The sequence below is a fragment of the Medicago sativa genome, chromosome 3, assembly GCF_051527215.1.
Source record: "Medicago sativa cultivar Bolivia chromosome 3, Bolivia_mono, whole genome shotgun sequence".
In the NCBI taxonomy this organism is placed as follows: Eukaryota; Viridiplantae; Streptophyta; class Magnoliopsida; order Fabales; family Fabaceae; genus Medicago; species Medicago sativa.
In genome coordinates this window covers 37584485-37604072 of record NC_140751.1, presented here as the reverse complement: position 1 = coordinate 37604072, position 19588 = coordinate 37584485, and the positions used below count along the sequence as shown (strand labels likewise).

Sequence of the window (19588 nt, the reverse complement as noted above, 5' to 3'; positions counted from 1 at the left end):
TGCAGGAGTTTGAAAAGTTAATCGATTGAATCAAACAAATGTCTGCATATTTAATAGTAGGGAAATGTTAACTTGTGCCCTTGGGGCATAAGTTAAGGAACCAAAAGTAGAAGTTTTTTTCTCGGAAATTGAACATTCAATGTCTTGAAAGTTTCAAAAGTTATCTTTTCAACATAAAATTTATTACTTAATTCTATTTTAAGCTCCTTAACTTGTGCCCTAAGCCCTTAGGGCACAAGTTAACATGACCCTTAATAGTATCTAAAAACACAAGTTCAAAATTTGGCTTATGGGTCAACTAAATATTTATATTATTCTATCATTTTTAGATACTTCAAATAATTGATCCCTAAGGTCCCTATCTTTTTCTGTCCTTTGTAGAGATTTGTTGTCCGATTGATTATCCTTAGAGAAATGCTAGGGTCACTCCCACTAACATTCTCTTTTAACACACTCCAATCAAAATTAGACACATCACCCACTTGTTTTAATTTCTTTACTGGAAACCGGCAATACCAGTTGCTTTATTTTATTTTATTTTATTAAAGAACAATTTGGTCCAAAAAAAAAAAAAAATTGGAACTCGTCGTTCTCCTCTCCACAAATCTCCATAGCTCCTTGTTTCTTCTTATCTAATCTCTTCATTGCTCAATCTCCTTTTGATCGATCTATACACTACTCCTTTCTTTCCAATCTATCCATGCCTTTATCTGATTTGTAACACACAAGCTCTATCGTCTTTCTCCTCGTCCTTCGGATCCGCTTTCGTTTGTTAGCCATCTCGTCTCTATTTTCTTATAATGTTACCATGCCTCCTTCTGATTTCTAGCTGGTTTCTGTTTTGTTTTTGTTGTCACGTGGGTTCCCCTTTTCTAAAATGTTCTCACATCAGTTTTTGTTCTCACATGTTATACAAAGGGGAAAAATTGTCCAAGAACATGTTGTCCATGGATTTTGTTTTAGATTGTTATAATCGAAGATCTATATAAACTTTTTTTTTTGCAGTTGTTTATTTGTGCAAAAATTAGTTGCTCTTGTGGTGACAGAGATTTTGTCGTTCATTCCTAGCATGGAGAACCTTAAGCTTTTTATGTTAATGTTCATGTTACTGCAGTTTGGGCTAAAATTGGGAGGACAATTAATAGACATTTTTGTGCTTATGACAAGAAGAACCTGCTAAGAATTGTGTTTCGGCAACCAATTTCTTTGACAAAGGAGAACGTGAAGAGAGAGTTTATGGGAGGTTGAGCATCAAATAAGAATTAAAATTTAATTTAAAAAAAAAATGATAATGCTGTAAAGATGAAACCGGTTATAGGTAAAATGAATCAAAAAAATAGATGATATGGCTTGTTATGATTGAGTGTGTTAAAAGAGAGTGTTAGTGGGAGTGACCCTAACATTTCTCTTATCCTTAGTGCCCGTTTGGTTCAGCTTTGAATATAATTGATTCTGAGAGAATTGATTCTGATAGAATTGATTCTGACAGAATTGATTCTGAGAGAATTGATTTATGTTTGGATACAATTATGTAGAATTGATTAAACAAAATGATTTATGTTTGGATGCAATTATGTAGAATTGCTTTTGAATGTATAATTACTAAAATAGACATAGCTAAAGGAGAATTGATAAAGAATGAGAATTGATAAAGGGCAATAAAGTAAAATAACATGTTGTAATAATAAAATATACAAACCTATACACGTTGTTCAAGGAGAATTGATTCTAGAAAAGCTAGAAGCTAGGATTTGTAGCTTCATGGAGAATTGCTTTTGGAGGATAAAAGCAATTCTGAAAAGCTGAACCAAACAGGCCCTTAATCTGATCGTTCTGCTTTGGATTATTCCTTTTCCTTTTCTTGTGCTGTTGATTAGAGATCACATTGTGGGATTGTGTTTTCCTTGGTCAACGTGGTATGTTCCCAGTTTTGTTTTGGTCAAAAAATATTTTTCAGATTTAGTCTTGTAACATGAATCTTGTTGTGTATTGGTGGGATTTGTTGCTCCTTTTAAGTGCGGTTTCAATTAATTTCACCTCTAAGTCAACAGTTTTGATGTGGTTGTATCTTGGCCTTTATGGTTATCAATCCATCCTATTGATTATGAATATCTTCATTTTATTAGTGAAGATTTGGTTGTCTCTTGTATGTGCTTGCAGCGAGGCCTATATGTATGCATCATACCTGATTGTTTGTATTCACTGCTTCATGAAAATTAGCCTTTCATTCTTCATCTTTATTATATTCCTAACCTCTATCTTAACCAAATAAATGGAGAATCTAAACATCAATGGAGACCATGGTGTTGCTTCACAAAGGCCGAACCTCGCTCAAGAAGAATTGCTGAATTTGTGCCTTGTTGGTCGTGTAGTTGTCAACAAGCCTGTTCACTTAGTCACGCTTTAGGCTAGGCTTGGTCCTATATGGGAACCAAAGTATCAAATGACTCTAATCCCTATGGAAGATAACAAATTTATGGTCCAGCTTTACTCAAAGGCGGATCTTGCAAGAATTCTTAAACGTAGCCCTTGGTTACTCGACAACAATATGATTATTCTGAAAAAAGTCGCAATTGGGGAGAATCCTCTAACAAAGTCCATGAATACTACAGAAATATGGGCTCAGATTCACCAGCTGCCGTTTGGTTTCATGGACGACAAGGTTGGTGCTCTCGTTGGAAATCGTATTGAAAAAATGATCAAGTTTAATGAGGAAAATAATTATGGGCCATGGAGGAGGTTCATGTGGATCCTGGTGGAAATTGCAGTGGAGGAGCCGTTACAACAAGATCTAGTTATCGAGAGGGAGGAAGGTGATAGCATAAGACTTGTTTTCAAGTATGAGAAATTGGGCAAGTTCTGTTTTGTGTATGGTACTATAGGCCATTCTGAAATTTTTTGTAGTGATAAATTTAAAGTCGGTTCTGAGAGCAGTTAGAAAAAATTGGGGGCTTATCTCCTAGCTGAGAACAATTCAGTTGGTGGTCGTCACAAAGAGGCGAGCAAATGGATCGTTGGTGGCCGGAGCAAAAATTCTGGTGGCCAGAAGGAAGAAGGGACAACCATTAATGACAATAATAGTCAATCAATGGCAATTGATGGTTACAGAATTTCAAATCATAAATTGTATGGACGCATTAAGGTAGGAATTAATGCGGAGTGAAGGTCTTTAACTTTTTTCAGGTACATGGTGAAGGTGAGAAAAACACAAGAAGGGGGGTTGAATTGTGTTTTTAAAAATTCTTCGTTTCTCCTAAAAACTGAACACACTGATCAGAAGCTAAGTGATACAGCTTCTGAAGTGATAATCAGAATCTGAACACAGCGGAATAAAACAGAGAGAGAAGAAGAAAGACACAAAGCAATTATACTGGTTCCTTCCACAATCCGGAAGTAGTCCAGTCCCCCTTGCACTTTCAAGGAGATTTCACTAGGAGTAATATCTGATTACAATTGCTCAAGCACACCTGCAAGAGACTTCCTTTGCTCAAGCACAACTGCAAGAGACTTCCTATGCTCAAGAACACAATCAAGAGACTTCCCTGCTCAAGTACAACTGCAAGAGACTTCTAACTAAACAAAATTACACAGAAAATTGTTTAAGGTTGAACACTTGATATACAATCAGAGGTGCTCACAATACAAATCAGATACAGACTCTAAGACTTAAGAATTTCTAAGATATGACTTTGAGACACAGAAATTTTAAGTGAATGCTGTAACACCCTATTTCTAATAAGCGGTAAAACGCGCGAATATACAACTATATTCTAGAAATAGATGCTACGTCTCCAAATAAACCACAATACATACATGCATAAAGATCATGTCACATCACATAGCAGCGGAACATATACATATAATTCATAGACATGTCTGGATCTCCAATAAAATACATATGTATTCTCCAAACTCCAAATAACAAAATAGCTCAACAATTTCAAAACATAAAGTCAAATAACAACGTGCAAGGACTATCCTAGATCAGAGCCCTAATCTAGACACTTGCATGAACAAGAGGACTCCACTCCTCGGCATCAACAAGCAACACTAAGCATCCTGCACCCCATCTACCCGTCCATACAGAAAGGTAGGTGGTAAACCACTGAGGGTTAGCATTACATCATCATAATCCATATAAGATTAATAAGAACTTTGGAAATGAAAGATATAATCAAAGATAAAGAATGACAATTCATACATAGTTCCACAATATTCACAACATGTAATAATCCAAGATCATTCAATATCATCATATCAAGTTCATATCCACAAGTGTATATTACACATATCACAGCCTCACCTTGTCAATCAACAATTAACAATTCAATCCGCAAGTACAATTAACAATAATCAACCATCAAACACATCTTAATGCAATTCAATCCACCAACAGTTTATGCAATGTCTCTAGACTCATCTAGATGCATGTGGTACCAAAACACCTCAAGGTCGTCACCTTTGATGCAACAAAAACATCGTAATCACCTCCATTGGATATATAATCCACCACCATCAGTCATGTATGCATGAACATATGACTCAACTACAAATGCATATGTTCACACAAACAATAATCACCTCACCATCACCAATACTTGTATATATGCAAACATTAACAATTCACCATTACATATCATATATACAATCACCAACCACATCCAAAAATCACACAACATATAGTTGTCACATAATTACAACACCAATCATCTCCTTATAACATATAATAACTTTCCATAAAGGATTCACAGTCAATTGATTCTCAAAAGTCATCTTAGTCAAGTTCGTCTCTCAAAATCACAACATTAAATTAATTGAACATTTGAGTCAACACCAAGTAAACAAGCTCAATTGCCTATGCCTTGTACTCTCACAATTCACATATGTGTGCAGTAGAGGATACATAAGCATTTCATCGGCCAAAGACGACGAATTCAAGAAAAACTCAAAGTTCGTCTCACTTTTCCACTTTTTACAAAAATTTCCATTATCAAAGCAAAACAAGGTAGATATATCACCTCATAGATTAGATAGTATTAAACACCTTAATTGAACTCTTAAAACCCAAGTTTGAAGTTTGGACACAATCCATAAGGTTTGGGTCGACTTAGAAATAGTTATGCGGATTTTTCGTAAAATTTTCTCGAAGACCTCCTTGGAGTATTTTCCTCATAACTCAAAAACCAAAAATCATTTTCAAGTCAAACCAAAGCCATTGGAAAGCTAACAAAATTATCTACAACTTTCATGTTTACACAAAAGACCAGATCAAAACAGAAACGAGGGAAAAAGACGCAAGAACGCGAAATAGAAAAGCTGTTTCTGGGCAATTTCGCTATTAGCGTAGTTTGAGCTATTAGCGTAGTAACTCCAGACAGTTTCGCTATTAGCGCAGTTCTAGCGAATTTCTTCAGTAGTTACGTGTTTTTACACCATTTTTGCCCAAAATCCCAATTTTCAAACCCCCAACTCCCAAATCAACTTCCAGAAAGTGTTTATGGGTCAAAACAGGTTCAATACACTTAAACAAACATGAGTCAAGCATTAAAAACAACAACATAGCTCATTTCATCAAAATCATGAATTTTCTCAAAAGCATCCACATAACCACAAATCTCATCATGAATCCATAAATAATGATTCCAGTGTTTTATCTTGGTTTTCGGGTGTCAAACATTGATTACGTTTGAACCTTTTAAACCGGTGATATCTCATTTTTTCTTGGGAAGGGAAAAAGTAAGCAAAACCCTTGAGAATCGAGGTCCGGGAGTTGTTTTCGCTACGGGAAGGTGTTAGGCACCCATAACGACTATAGTAACCTATAGGAACCGTCTTTAATTTCTACGCGCGCGCTTTATTTTTAAATGCTATTTTGAAAGATGTTGTTAGACCTAAAGGGATTCTAAGTGAAGAATTGGAGGGAGAAGAATGTTTTTGGATTTTTATTTTAGTTGAATTGAAGGAATTTTGTTCCTTGCCTACGTACCCGTTTAAGGGATCAAATCCACCGTAGTTCTCTCTCAAAAAAATGTTTTTGTTTTTTGTTGGTTGATTTTAAGTTTGAAAATGGAATTTGAAGAATAGAAAGAGGCCTCAAGGGCATGAGATTGTAAAAGGTGGGGTTGAATTAGTCATTTGCAAAAGAAGTCAAGGTTTGATTAAAGTTTATTGAGATTTGATTAAGAAAATGAAAAGAAAATACAATGGGATGTTGGATCCCAAGGTTTATTTGGAAAAGATTTGAGTGAAGTTTGTTCATATTTTTTGGAAAATGATTTTTCTAAGTATAAAGCCTAAACATACAATCCTAAACATACATCTAAACATGCATATTCTAACTATATAGTGATGTGTGTGCATGTGTCGGTGCTTGTGTCGGTGTACATTATTAGAGTCCATTGTCCTTTACATCATACCCTAGATACATTCTATGGCCTCTTTGCCAAGAAATTAAAAGCATGGAAGTAAAATATTACAAGAACTCCTAAATGTTTACATTCTAATTTTTGCATGAAATTGAAACTTAAAGTACAAGAAATTAAAGTGAAGAAAGAGATGGGAATGAAATGGGAATGCTTATGGAAGAATGAAACATGAAATGAAAGTGTTAGTAGCACAAGATATAAAGCAAGTCAAAGGTATCATAACAAAAGTAATGAAAATTAACATAAAAAACAAGCAAAAACAATGCGAAATAGGCCTAAAATCTCATCACCAATGCAAGGCTTGAGTATGACCTATAATCCTCACAATTCAACATACTTTCAAGGCATAAAAACCCAGGTTTTAAAATGAGGATCCAAGTGTCATCGTAAACTTTGCATTTTTATGTGAATTTAGACCTATTTGCACCATTTATTCACAAAACAAAACTTGCCAAGCAAGCAACCAATCATCACATGCACATGTCCAGTAAAAAAACACATTCAAACAGTAGTAAAAACCTCATAAAATCATCCATCATGAACCACAAACATTTATCAAGGATTGGAATTGGAAACGAGCAAATTTTCATCAATTTTTAGCACAAAATATCACAAAATAGTAAGAAAATTAACCACATTATTTTTGTCAATTTTTAACATGCAACAATTATCACAATAATACCACAAAACTATCAAGAAACATGTATGAAATTTTTGGAATTTTTAGAGAATTTTTAAACACAAAAACACATAAAATTTCACAATTTTTTAACAAAAATAGCAATCAATTGACAAGAAAATACCACACATTTTTTAACCAAGATTCAACATATGACAATATCACAAAAATATCAAGAAAATGATTAAGAACACATAGGAATTTTTTAGGAATTTTTAAAGGATTTTTTAGGCTAAAAAGTGCAAGAAAATTACTAATTCTAACAAAAATGGAAAAAAAATGCTTCAAATACTTTTCTCAAGTTTTAGCACAAAAAAATGTCACCAAAATGTTAAGGAGAAAAATCAAGAATACATAGAAAAAATCTTTAGGATTTTTCATGAAAAGATTAAATGGACAGGGGTGCAAATAGCGAAAATTAACAAAAGCATCAGACACAGGGGGTGTGAACAACAAAACTGCAGTGATTTCTTTAAAACACAAGAAAAGAGAGATGGGCCTGGGTTATGGGTTAACCCAGCGGGTCGAACCGGTTCAGTGGGTCAATACCCCTTCTTCCTCAACTTTCACGTAAAAACACTCCTTTCTTCTTCTTTGTTCAATTTGTTCACAAGTTCTTCCTAAAATGATTACACCAAAAACTCACTTTCTCTCAACATGTATTCGGATTCACACAATAATGAAGAACACAGTGCAGATCCAGTCAAAGAAGAAATATGGAAGGGATTAAAATCACTTTTATGAACTCAAATTCACACAAGAACAATGGCAGCAGCGCAGATCGGAAGAAGAGAGGAAGAAAACGTGTTACCTCTTGAATTCACGTACAGCTTCGCGAATAGCTTCCCTACCATACACCGCAAACTGCCTGCTATGCAAATCCTCATCAATCTTATGCGCGTTTGAATTTCCAACAGCCATACTCGACGCCGCAATCGAATTTCCGGTACCGTTACTGTTATCGCCGCCGCTACTGAAACTCTTGTCACTCTCGTTCACCGTCGATTCGCCGTTCCGCACTTTCTTAACTGAACCTAAGTTGCTGTTGCTGTTGTTGTTAATCGGTTCTTCTACAACAACTTCTCCTTCACCAAGTCTCTTTCTTGGAAGCGTATGGTGAAATGATCGATAAGGAGAAGAAGAATGGAATCTGATCGGAATTGAGAGAAAGTTTCGTAATGATTTTCGTTCGGTTTGGAACTGTGTGTTGAGGTTGTTGCTTGATTGAAAACACGAAACGGCTGCTTGATTCGTTTTCCGGCGTTACGGCGATGATTAAGGTGAAACCATCGGTGAATTCGATTCTGAAATGATGAAAGATGACAGATGAATCAGCTGCGATTGTCGAAATTGAAGGTGGAATCGGTCATGGATGAGGATTTGAGAGGTTTTTGTGATGAATTTTGGTGGTGTGAGTTGGTTATGGTGGTTGAAGTGGTGGTTGGAAATTTGTTAGGGTGGTGGAAGTGGTGGAGAAAGTTAGTTAGGGTGGTGATAGAGGTTGTTAAAGTTTGTTAGAGGTGGAGGGAAAATTGAGAGAAAAGTTTTTGTGATTTTGATTGAAAAAATAATTAGTGTGAAAAAAATGACTAGTTATGGACCTTGACCAACTTTGACCTATTTATAGGTGATGTGGAAATGCTTGGACCAATGGGAGTGAGACATGTGGCACTTGACTTGTAACAAACCTTGACTTTGACTTAAAAAGGGATTAAAATGCAAATAACAAAAGTACAAGGACCAAAATGGAAATTAAAACTAAAATTGAATTGAAAAAAGTAAATTGAAAATTAACGTAAAGCGAGACGATTAAAAACAACGAAGCAGACAGGAGTTTTTATGTGAAATGACCAAAACGCCCCTAGGGACTTAAAACGACTAAAAATGACTCAAATGCAATTTTAAAATGATTTTTTAACAAGGGATTAAAGCAAGAGTTTATACAAGCGAATTAAAAGACTCAGAGACAATTTTTAGGGTTTTAAACAGGGTTTTAACACATGAAAAGACTAAAATGCCCCTAGGGGCAAAACTGAATCAAAATGACTTTAAATGCAATTTTTGAAATGGATTCTGACATAGAATTGAAATGAAGACTTATTCAAACTACTTGAAAGGACTCAAACAAAATTTTAAAAGACTGAGAGAAATTTGACATAGGAAATGACTAAAATACCCTTACATGTGAATTTTGCAAATAACATTGAAATAAAATGCAGAGAAAGATGTAATTGATCAGAGACAGATTAAATGGCTTATAATGCAAGAAAAGAAGAATTGAATAAGTATTTTTAGGTCCAAAATTAGGGTATAACATCCAGTCACACCAATTTGATTCTAACAGTTCAACAATCATCAACAACAACTAATGAACACAAATTCATGCACATTTCAACATCACAACTTCATTTTTCATCAATTTTGCTCAAGAACACAAAGCACCAACAACTATGCATTTAAACATGTTAATTCACATACTAACATGCAATTATCACACAAATCATGTTCTCAAACATAACAACAACAATCATGCACGAATTTACAACAATTAAATTCAATTCATCAATTTCACAAAATGGGTAAAAAGGAAAAATTATGAATTATGGTTGAATTCTAACCCTCTTACCTCTAACACCAAGATTCTCTAACCCAAGCCTCAATTTTGCTCCTAGATGTTGAATCCCCTCTTTGCCTTCTAACCCTTGTTGTTGTTGTTGCCTCTAGTCTCTATCTCTTCTCTTCCCAAATGAAATGAAATGAATAATGTTTGTAAACCTAATTCTCACCAACACTAGAGTTTATATACTAGCTCTACTCAATTGGGCTTATTTCTTAAACCTTAATGGGCCTAACCCATTTCTATTCAAACACTCAAAATGTCACTACTCACTTACCGGTAAAATATAACACTAACGGTCACTTAACGGTAAATAAAATAATTACTACACCCTCTAGCAATTAGTAAAATAAAACCCTCACTAAGCACTAAAAATAACTTTCTGCAAAATTACAAAATTGCCACTGCCCTCAAAATGACCAAAATGCCCCTAAGTCCAAAATGACTAAAATACCCTTCTAACACCGAATTCTACGATTCCCAACCAAAAACACACACAGAGGCAAATAATCACATAAGAGCACATAGAACACACATAAATAAATAATAAAATAAATCTAGCGAAAAACGGGCTGTTACAACTCTTCCCCACTAAAAGAATTTTCGCCCTCGAAAATTACCTGAAGGAAACAACTCTGGATACGCAACCCTCATCCTACTCTCCGATTCCCAAGTGGCACTCTCACCCGTCGGTCCAACCCAAATCACTTTAACCAAAACGACCTCCTTGCCACGCAAACGCTTCACTTCACGATCTTCAATCCTAACCGGTCAAGTCTCAACGGTCAAATTATCCCTTACCTCCAAATCATCCACTTGAATCACATGGGACGCATCATACACATATTTCCTCAACTGAGATACATGAAACACATCATGAAGATTTGACAAAGATGGCGGTAACGCAATCCGATACGCTACAGCCCCTACCTTTTCAACAATCTCAAAAGGTCCAACAAAACGAGGAGTCAACTTCCGACACTTCAAAGCACGTCCAACACCAGTTACAGGATTCACCCTCAAAAACACATGATCACCAACCTGAAACTCGATGTCCTTCCTCCTCTTATCATGATAACTCTTCTGTCTACTCTGAGACGCTTTCATCTTCTCTTGAATCATCTTAACCTTTTCCGTAGTCTCTTGCACAACATCCGGTCCTAACAAAGCACTCTCTCCTGACTCATACCAACACAAAGGAGTTCTACACCTCCGACCATACAAAGCCTCAAACGGTGCCATCCCAATACTAGAATGAAAACTGTTGTTGTAAGTAAACTCAATCAACGGTAAACATTCAATCCAACTGATACCTTGCTCCAACACACAAGCTCTCAACAGATCTTCCAAACTCTGAATAGTCCTCTCCGTCTGACCATCAGTCTGAGGATGATAAGCAGAACTCAATCTCAACTTAGTTCCCAAAGCATCTTGCAAACTCTCCCAAAACTTAGAAGTAAACCTTGGATCCCGATCCGACACAATACTAGAAGGGACACCATGCAATCTAACAATCTGCTCAATGTAGATCTCGGCCAACTTAGCCACAGACATACCGGTCTTAATAGGAATAAAATGTGCCGACTTCGTCAACCGATCAACAATCACCCAAATAGAGTCAAAACCCTTAACAGTCTTCGGCAAAGCTCCAACAAAGTCCATTGATATGCTATCCCACTTCCACTCTGGCACAAACAACGGTTGCATCAAACCCAACGGTTTCTGATGTTCAACCTTAGACTTCTGACACACCAAACAAGCATACACAAAATCTGCAATATCCTTCTTCATCCCAGGCCACCAAAACAACTTCTTCAAATCTTGATACATCTTAGTCGCTCCTGGATGAATACTCAAACTACTTCTGTGACCTTCTTCCAAAATCTGCTTCTTAAGCTCAAGTACACTTGGCACACAAACACGATCACGAAACATCAAAACACCGTTCTCATCCAATCTAAAGTCTCCACCTTTGCCTTGATTAACCAACACCACTCGATCTACAAGTTCCAAATCTTCCTTCTGACCATTCTTGATCTCCTCCAGAATATTACTTGTCAGCTTCAACATTCCCAACCTCACACCATCCGGTGTTAACTCACTAACCAAACTCAAGTCTCGAAATTGCTCAATCAACTCCAACTCCTTTACCATCAAAGCAGACATATGCAACGACTTTCTACTCAAAGCATCAGCAACAACATTGGCCTTTCCAGGATGATAACTCAATTGGAAGTCAAAATCCTTAAGATACTCTAACCATCTCCTCTGCCTCATATTCAACTCCTTCTGGTCAAACAAGTACTTCAAACTCTTATGATCACTGAACACTTCAAACTTAGAACCATACAGATAATGCCTCCAAATTTTCAACACATACACAACGGCCGCCAATTCCAAGTCATGAGTCGGATAATTCTTCTCATGCACTTTCAACTGCCTCGAAGCATAAGCCACAACCTGACGATTCTGCATAAGCACACCACCAAGACCCATCTTAGAAGCATCACAATACACAACAAATGATTCCTTCAGATTCGGCAAAATCAACACTGGAGCTGACGTCAACCTCTTCTTCAACTCTTGGAAACTCTTTTCACACTTAGCATCCCAAACATAAGCTTGTCCTTTCCGAGTCAACTGCGTCAATGGCAACGCCAACTTAGAGAATCCCTCAATGAACCTCCGATAATAACCTGCCAATCCAAGGAAGCTTCTAACCTCAAAAACAGACTTAGGTGATTCCCACTGCAACACTGCCTCAACCTTCGACGGATCCACGGCAATACCACCTTTAGAAATCACATGACCAAGGAAACTCACTTCCCGCAACCAAAACTCACACTTCGACAACTTAGCAAACAACTTATTCTCCTTCAAGACTCCCAACACAATCCTCAAATGCTCGGCATGTTCTTCTTCAGACTTCGAATATACCAAAATATCATCTATAAACACCACCACAAAACGATCCAGAAAAGAATGAAATATTCTATTCATGTATTCCATGAAGACACCTGGCGCATTAGACACTCCAAATGGCATCACAGAATACTCATAGTGTCCATACCTCGTTCTGAACTCAGTTTTGGATATATCTTCCGCCTTCACTCTAATCTGATGATATCCTGATCTCAAATCAATCTTACTGAACACTTTCGCACCAACCAACTGATCCATCAAGTCATCAATCCTCGGAAGCGGATACCGATTCTTGATTGTCACCTTGTTCAACTGTCGATAATCCACACACAACCTCATGCTTCCATCTTTCTTCTTAACCAACAATACAGGAGCTCCCCACGGAGAAACACTCGGCCTGATAAACTGTTTCTCTAACAACTCTTCCAACTGCTTCTTCAACTCTCCCAACTCTGATGCAGACATCCGATACGGCGCAATCGAAATAGGACTCGTTCCAGGCACCAAATCAATTGCAAACTCAACCTCTCTCTCCAGTGGTAACTCGGTAATGTCGTCTGGAAAAACTTCTGGAAATTCTTGCACTACCTGCAAATCACCAACTCCCTTCTCACTACTCTCCTTCAAGGAAACAAACATCATGAACACACAAGCTTCGCCGTCCAAAGACTTCTTCACTTGCTCCGCGGTTAAGAACCTTCCGCCTTCTTCAGCTACCGGTTTAGAAAACGTTACACTCTTGGTCAAACAATTAATGTTAACACCAAAAGTCAACATCCAATCCATACCAAAAATTACGTCCATATGCTTCAACGGAAGACACACAAGATCCAACTCAAAGTCAACAAGAACCTTAACACAAACCACAACCAACTGAGCCTCCGCAGCCAAAGATACATTCCCTTGCCAGACTAAACAAACCTGAAGCAAACTGTTACTCCCCCACTACGCTCAAACCCACCTAAAAGAACGAAACAACACAACAAGTACCGACAGTACTTCCGTACATGTCGCATACAACAGGAAATTCAACGGGTTTTAGTCTGGACAAGACCGACCACGGCTCTGATACCAACTTGTAACACCCTATTTCTAATAAGCGGTAAAACGCGCGAATATACAACTATATTCTAGAAATAGATGCTACGTCTCCAAATAAACCACAATACATACATGCATAAAGATCATGTCACATCACATAGCAGCGGAACATATACATATAATTCATAGACATGTCTGGATCTCCAATAAAATACATATGTATTCTCCAAACTCCAAATAACAAAATAGCTCAACAATTTCAAAACATAAAGTCAAATAACAACGTGCAAGGACTATCCTAGATCAGAGCCCTAATCTAGACACTTGCATGAACAAGAGGACTCCACTCCTCGGCATCAACAAGCAACACTAAGCATCCTGCACCCCATCTACCCGTCCATACAGAAAGGTAGGTGGTAAACCACTGAGGGTTAGCATTACATCATCATAATCCATATAAGATTAATAAGAACTTTGGAAATGAAAGATATAATCAAAGATAAAGAATGACAATTCATACATAGTTCCACAATATTCACAACATGTAATAATCCAAGATCATTCAATATCATCATATCAAGTTCATATCCACAAGTGTATATTACACATATCACAGCCTCACCTTGTCAATCAACAATTAACAATTCAATCCGCAAGTACAATTAACAATAATCAACCATCAAACACATCTTAATGCAATTCAATCCACCAACAGTTTATGCAATGTCTCTAGACTCATCTAGATGCATGTGGTACCAAAACACCTCAAGGTCGTCACCTTTGATGCAACAAAAACATCGTAATCACCTCCATTGGATATATAATCCACCACCATCAGTCATGTATGCATGAACATATGACTCAACTACAAATGCATATGTTCACACAAACAATAATCACCTCACCATCACCAATACTTGTATATATGCAAACATTAACAATTCACCATTACATATCATATATACAATCACCAACCACATCCAAAAATCACACAACATATAGTTGTCACATAATTACAACACCAATCATCTCCTTATAACATATAATAACTTTCCATAAAGGATTCACAGTCAATTGATTCTCAAAAGTCATCTTAGTCAAGTTCGTCTCTCAAAATTAGGCATGGCAACAATACCCGTCCCCGTGGGTACCCGCCCATACCCACCCAAAGTTGACGGGTTTTCCCCGCTTTGACTGGGTTTGGGTATGGGTATGGGTTTTACCCGATTCCAAAACACGGGTATGGGACGGGTAACGGGTATATAGGTACCCACCCCGAACCCATACCCATACCATACCCGAATGTATAAAATTACTTTTTTACCCCTTTTTTTTTAATATAAATAGAAACACAAGAGCAAAACCCTAGATCTATTTCATTCCTCCAGTGTCCAGAGCGGCCGACGGCGCTTTCTGTTCTGCATTCTCTCTCAACGCTCAAGCAGGTAGGGCGCTTTCTGTTCTGTATTTCCCACCCTGGTATTTTAATTATGTTTTTCTGTGTTCATTTCATTCATTCCCTTTTCATTTCATTCACAACTTTGCTTACTTTTCTGGGTTCATTTCTGGATTCATTTCATTACAATTGGTGATTTGTTTTTCAAATTCTCTTATGCAGGTTCAACCGATAATGTTAGTCTTACTGGTGAAGTTGCTGCCATGATTTTGCGTGTTCTTACTAGTGAAGTTGCTGCCATGATTTTTTCAAATTCTGAGTTTGTGTGTTCTTACTTAATTGTTGCATTCAGATTTATGCTTTGTCTTGGTGATTTACACCTGACGATTACTTCTCTTGTTGCAGACACAGGACTTAAATTTAAAAGCTCTGGTACTAGCCAATAAAATTAACTGGCAACTTTATGAGATAATTGCTGAAGAGACGGAAAGTAACTACATGGGATTCGGTTTCTAATATTTTTGCAGTATGATGTATACTTATATATTGAAAAAACTGAAGTATGTTGTTTGAAAAGCAAAGTTTGTCATATATTGATTAGTTTGTATTGAAAAAACCAAAGTCTGTTGTTCGAAAAGTTAAGTCTGTCAAATTCATGAGATAGTATCGGCCAAGATGAATATATATATAATCAGTCAGGAAGTCTAGTAGGCTTTGAACAAATCATTAGTGTTTTAAACAAAAAAAAAAATTATTAAAAAATGATTCACTATGGGTATGGGGATGGGGATGGGATCCCCGAACCCGTCGGGGACGGGGATGGGATTCAATTTCTCATCCCCGTTGGGTATGGGTAGGGTAACGGGTAAGTTTTTGAGAATAGGGTATGGGGATGGGGAAGGTGATACCCGTCCCCACCCGTACCCATTGCCATGCCTACTCAAAATCACAACATTAAATTAATTGAACATTTGAGTCAACACCAAGTAAACAAGCTCAATTGCCTATGCCTTGTACTCTCACAATTCACATATGTGTGCAGTAGAGGATACATAAGCATTTCATCGGCCAAAGACGACGAATTCAAGAAAAACTCAAAGTTCGTCTCACTTTTCCACTTTTTACAAAAATTTCCATTATCAAAGCAAAACAAGGTAGATATATCACCTCATAGATTAGATAGTATTAAACACCTTAATTGAACTCTTAAAACCCAAGTTTGAAGTTTGGACACAATCCATAAGGTTTGGGTCGACTTAGAAATAGTTATGCGGATTTTTCGTAAAATTTTCTCGAAGACCTCCTTGGAGTATTTTCCTCATAACTCAAAAACCAAAAATCATTTTCAAGTCAAACCAAAGCCATTGGAAAGCTAACAAAATTATCTACAACTTTCATGTTTACACAAAAGACCAGATCAAAACAGAAACGAGGGAAAAAGACGCAAGAACGCGAAATAGAAAAGCTGTTTCTGGGCAATTTCGCTATTAGCGTAGTTTGAGCTATTAGCGTAGTAACTCCAGACAGTTTCGCTATTAGCGCAGTTCTAGCGAATTTCTTCAGTAGTTACGTGTTTTTACACCATTTTTGCCCAAAATCCCAATTTTCAAACCCCCAACTCCCAAATCAACTTCCAGAAAGTGTTTATGGGTCAAAACAGGTTCAATACACTTAAACAAACATGATTCAAGCATTAAAAACAACAACATAGCTCATTTCATCAAAATCATGAATTTTCTCAAAAGCACCCACATAACCACAAATCTCATCATGAATCCATAAATAATGATTCCAGTCACACCAATTTGATTCTAACAGTTCAACAATCATCAACAACAACTAATGAACACAAATTCATGCACATTTCAACATCACAACTTCATTTTTCATCAATTTTGCTCAAGAACACAAAGCACCAACAACTATGCATTTAAACATGTTAATTCACATACTAACATGCAATTATCACACAAATCATGTTCTCAAACATAACAACAACAATCATGCACGAATTTACAACAATTAAATTCAATTCATCAATTTCACAAAATGGGTAAAAAGGGAAAATTATGAATTATGGTTGAATTCTAACCCTCTTACCTCTAACACCAAGATTCTCTAACCCAAGCCTCAATTTTGCTCCTAGATGTTGAATCCCCTCTTTGCCTTCTAACCCTTGTTGTTGTTGTTGCCTCTAGTCTCTATCTCTTCTCTTCCCAAATGAAATGAAATGAATAATGTTTGTAAACCTAATTCTCACCAACACTAGAGTTTATATACTAGCTCTACTCAATTGGGCTTATTTCTTAAACCTTAATGGGCCTAACCCATTTCTATTCTAACACTCAAAATGTCACTACTCACTTACCGGTAAAATATAACACTAACGGTCACTTAACGGTAAATAAAATAATTACTACACCCTCTAGCAATTAGTAAAATAAAACCCTCACTAAGCACTAAAAATAACTTTCTGCAAAATTACAAAATTGCCACTGCCCTCAAAATGACCAAAATGCCCCTAAGTCCAAAATGACTAAAATACCCTTCTAACACCGAATTCTATGATTCCCAACCAAAAACACACACAGAGGCAAATAATCACATAAGAGCACATAGAACACACATAAATAAATAATAAAATAAATCTAGCGAAAAACGGGCTGTTACAAATGCAGAACAATTTCAGCAGAGGTTTGGCACTTGTAAAAATGTTGAGAGTCTTTCGTTCAGCATTACCAAATCTCTAAGTCTTCACTCCTTTATATAGAGGTGTGAAAGAGACGTTGTGAAATTGCTAGCACATCAAAAGAGTCGTTGTTGAAGCTTGATCTTTCACCAATGATCTTTTGCCTGATTTGGTTGTTGTCCTATGAAGAACCAATTTGAAATCCATTCCCATTGTGAAGTAACATCTTTGCAGGCATAGCTGTTATTCTGGAGCTGTTTTCTTGTCCTGTAGCGTAGACACAAAACAGAGTAGTGGAGAAGGTGGTTGTACATTTCGTACAAAGTACAATGTCAACGCTTTTTGAAGATAAGCTTCCAATGCCTTCAAATCTTCACCAAAATGACTGTTGCAACCATCCACTAGTCTTCTGCAGTGTTTTCGAACCCAATAGACAGCTTTTGAAGTGTTGATCTTTGAATCTTCAGCTTGTGGTGATAATCAGCTTCTGATGAGCTTCAGCTTCTGATGAAGTTGCTTCTGAACTATGCGCTTCTGATGACTGTTTGCTTCTGATGACCTTCAGCTTCTGATGACGTCATCATTCTTCAGGCGCACTTTTGTCTTCAGATGCTCTTACATATTCAGATGCACTTCTTTTCAGATGCTTTCAAGCTTTCTTTTCTTGATTCCTTAGCTCTCTTTTTGTTCTTCAGAACCTTTATATGATGTAAATTTTTAACTATGGTCCTGTACACTTGAACAAATATTAGCCAGTCCAATTTACAATTTTTAATACCTTGTTATCATCAAAACTCTTTAAGGTTCATTGTTAAACACATTTTGTTCCAACACATGGAATGTCAACGGTCAAATGGGACCGGTCTTGTGAGATGGTGGACGGAAGTTGATCCTACAGAAATTCCTAATGATGGGTCCAATCAGGAGGAGATCAAGACTAGCACAAAAATATTTGCTCCGAACCTTACTAAATCAGATCAACTAAATAAAGTGTTAACGGAAGAAATTAATGAAAAAGATGAATTTTTGTATGCAAACGGTGGAGGTGCAGAAGCAATGTGGAAGTTAATTGAGCTGGATGCTTAACAGAAGGTGAGCCCACAAACTTCCAAAGCTGGTGGCAGTATGCTTGAGGCGCGTGGCACTAAAAGGAGGGAGGAAGATGATGTTGACAGTAGGGCCCCACAAGGGCACAAGCGCGGAAAACAAGGACAACTTGTCCTCTTTGACTCTTCCCAACAACAAGTAGCCCCCATTACTCATCAATCATTACAACCATTATTGCTCAATCAAAAGATGTATGGAACGGATTACATGAAGCTTTTTGTCAAAGATTCTGTGCCAATCAATGCTGTTTTCAAGTCCAACAATGCTGTCATAAAAGTGGATAAAGTGGACCAGCTTCAGAATTTGATGTCTAGAGGAAATGATGAGCAATCATCAATTATGTCACCTGTCTTTAATGCTGTTGAGTATGGTGCAACTTTTGACTCTACTAAAGACAAAAATTGCCAGCTAAGCCGAGCCAAGCCTCCTAGAAAGGACAAAGCCGCTGCAGCTGTTCAGTCACATGGGAAGCCGCGCAGACAAGCCTTAGTGCGCTGCCCTGCGCAACCAGGCTCCTTCATGGCTAGTGCACGTGGGGCCAGCAGGGCAGGTGGGCCTCGAGGAAAATGGGCCTAAAAAAAGGTCTAGAACTGAAATTACTGATGAAGGTGACCAAGGAAAGGAGGGCCAGCAAGCAGGGTCTATTTTTAACAATCCAGTCTTTGAATAAAATGAAACAGCGGGACCTGGTAGCCAGGCCTGTCGAGATTAA

General features: G+C 37.1%; 1 long non-coding RNA gene across 1 annotated transcript; it reads left to right on the top strand.

The window, feature by feature from the left end:
- The first annotated feature begins 14801 nt into the window (after window positions 1–14801).
- Window positions 14802–15803, top strand: LOC146937472 (uncharacterized). Its single transcript, XR_015030942.1, has 2 exons — window positions 14802–15129; window positions 15303–15803. It is a non-coding gene; the product is annotated as an uncharacterized LOC146937472 (long non-coding RNA).
- Window positions 15804–19588: the final 3785 nt, after the last annotated feature.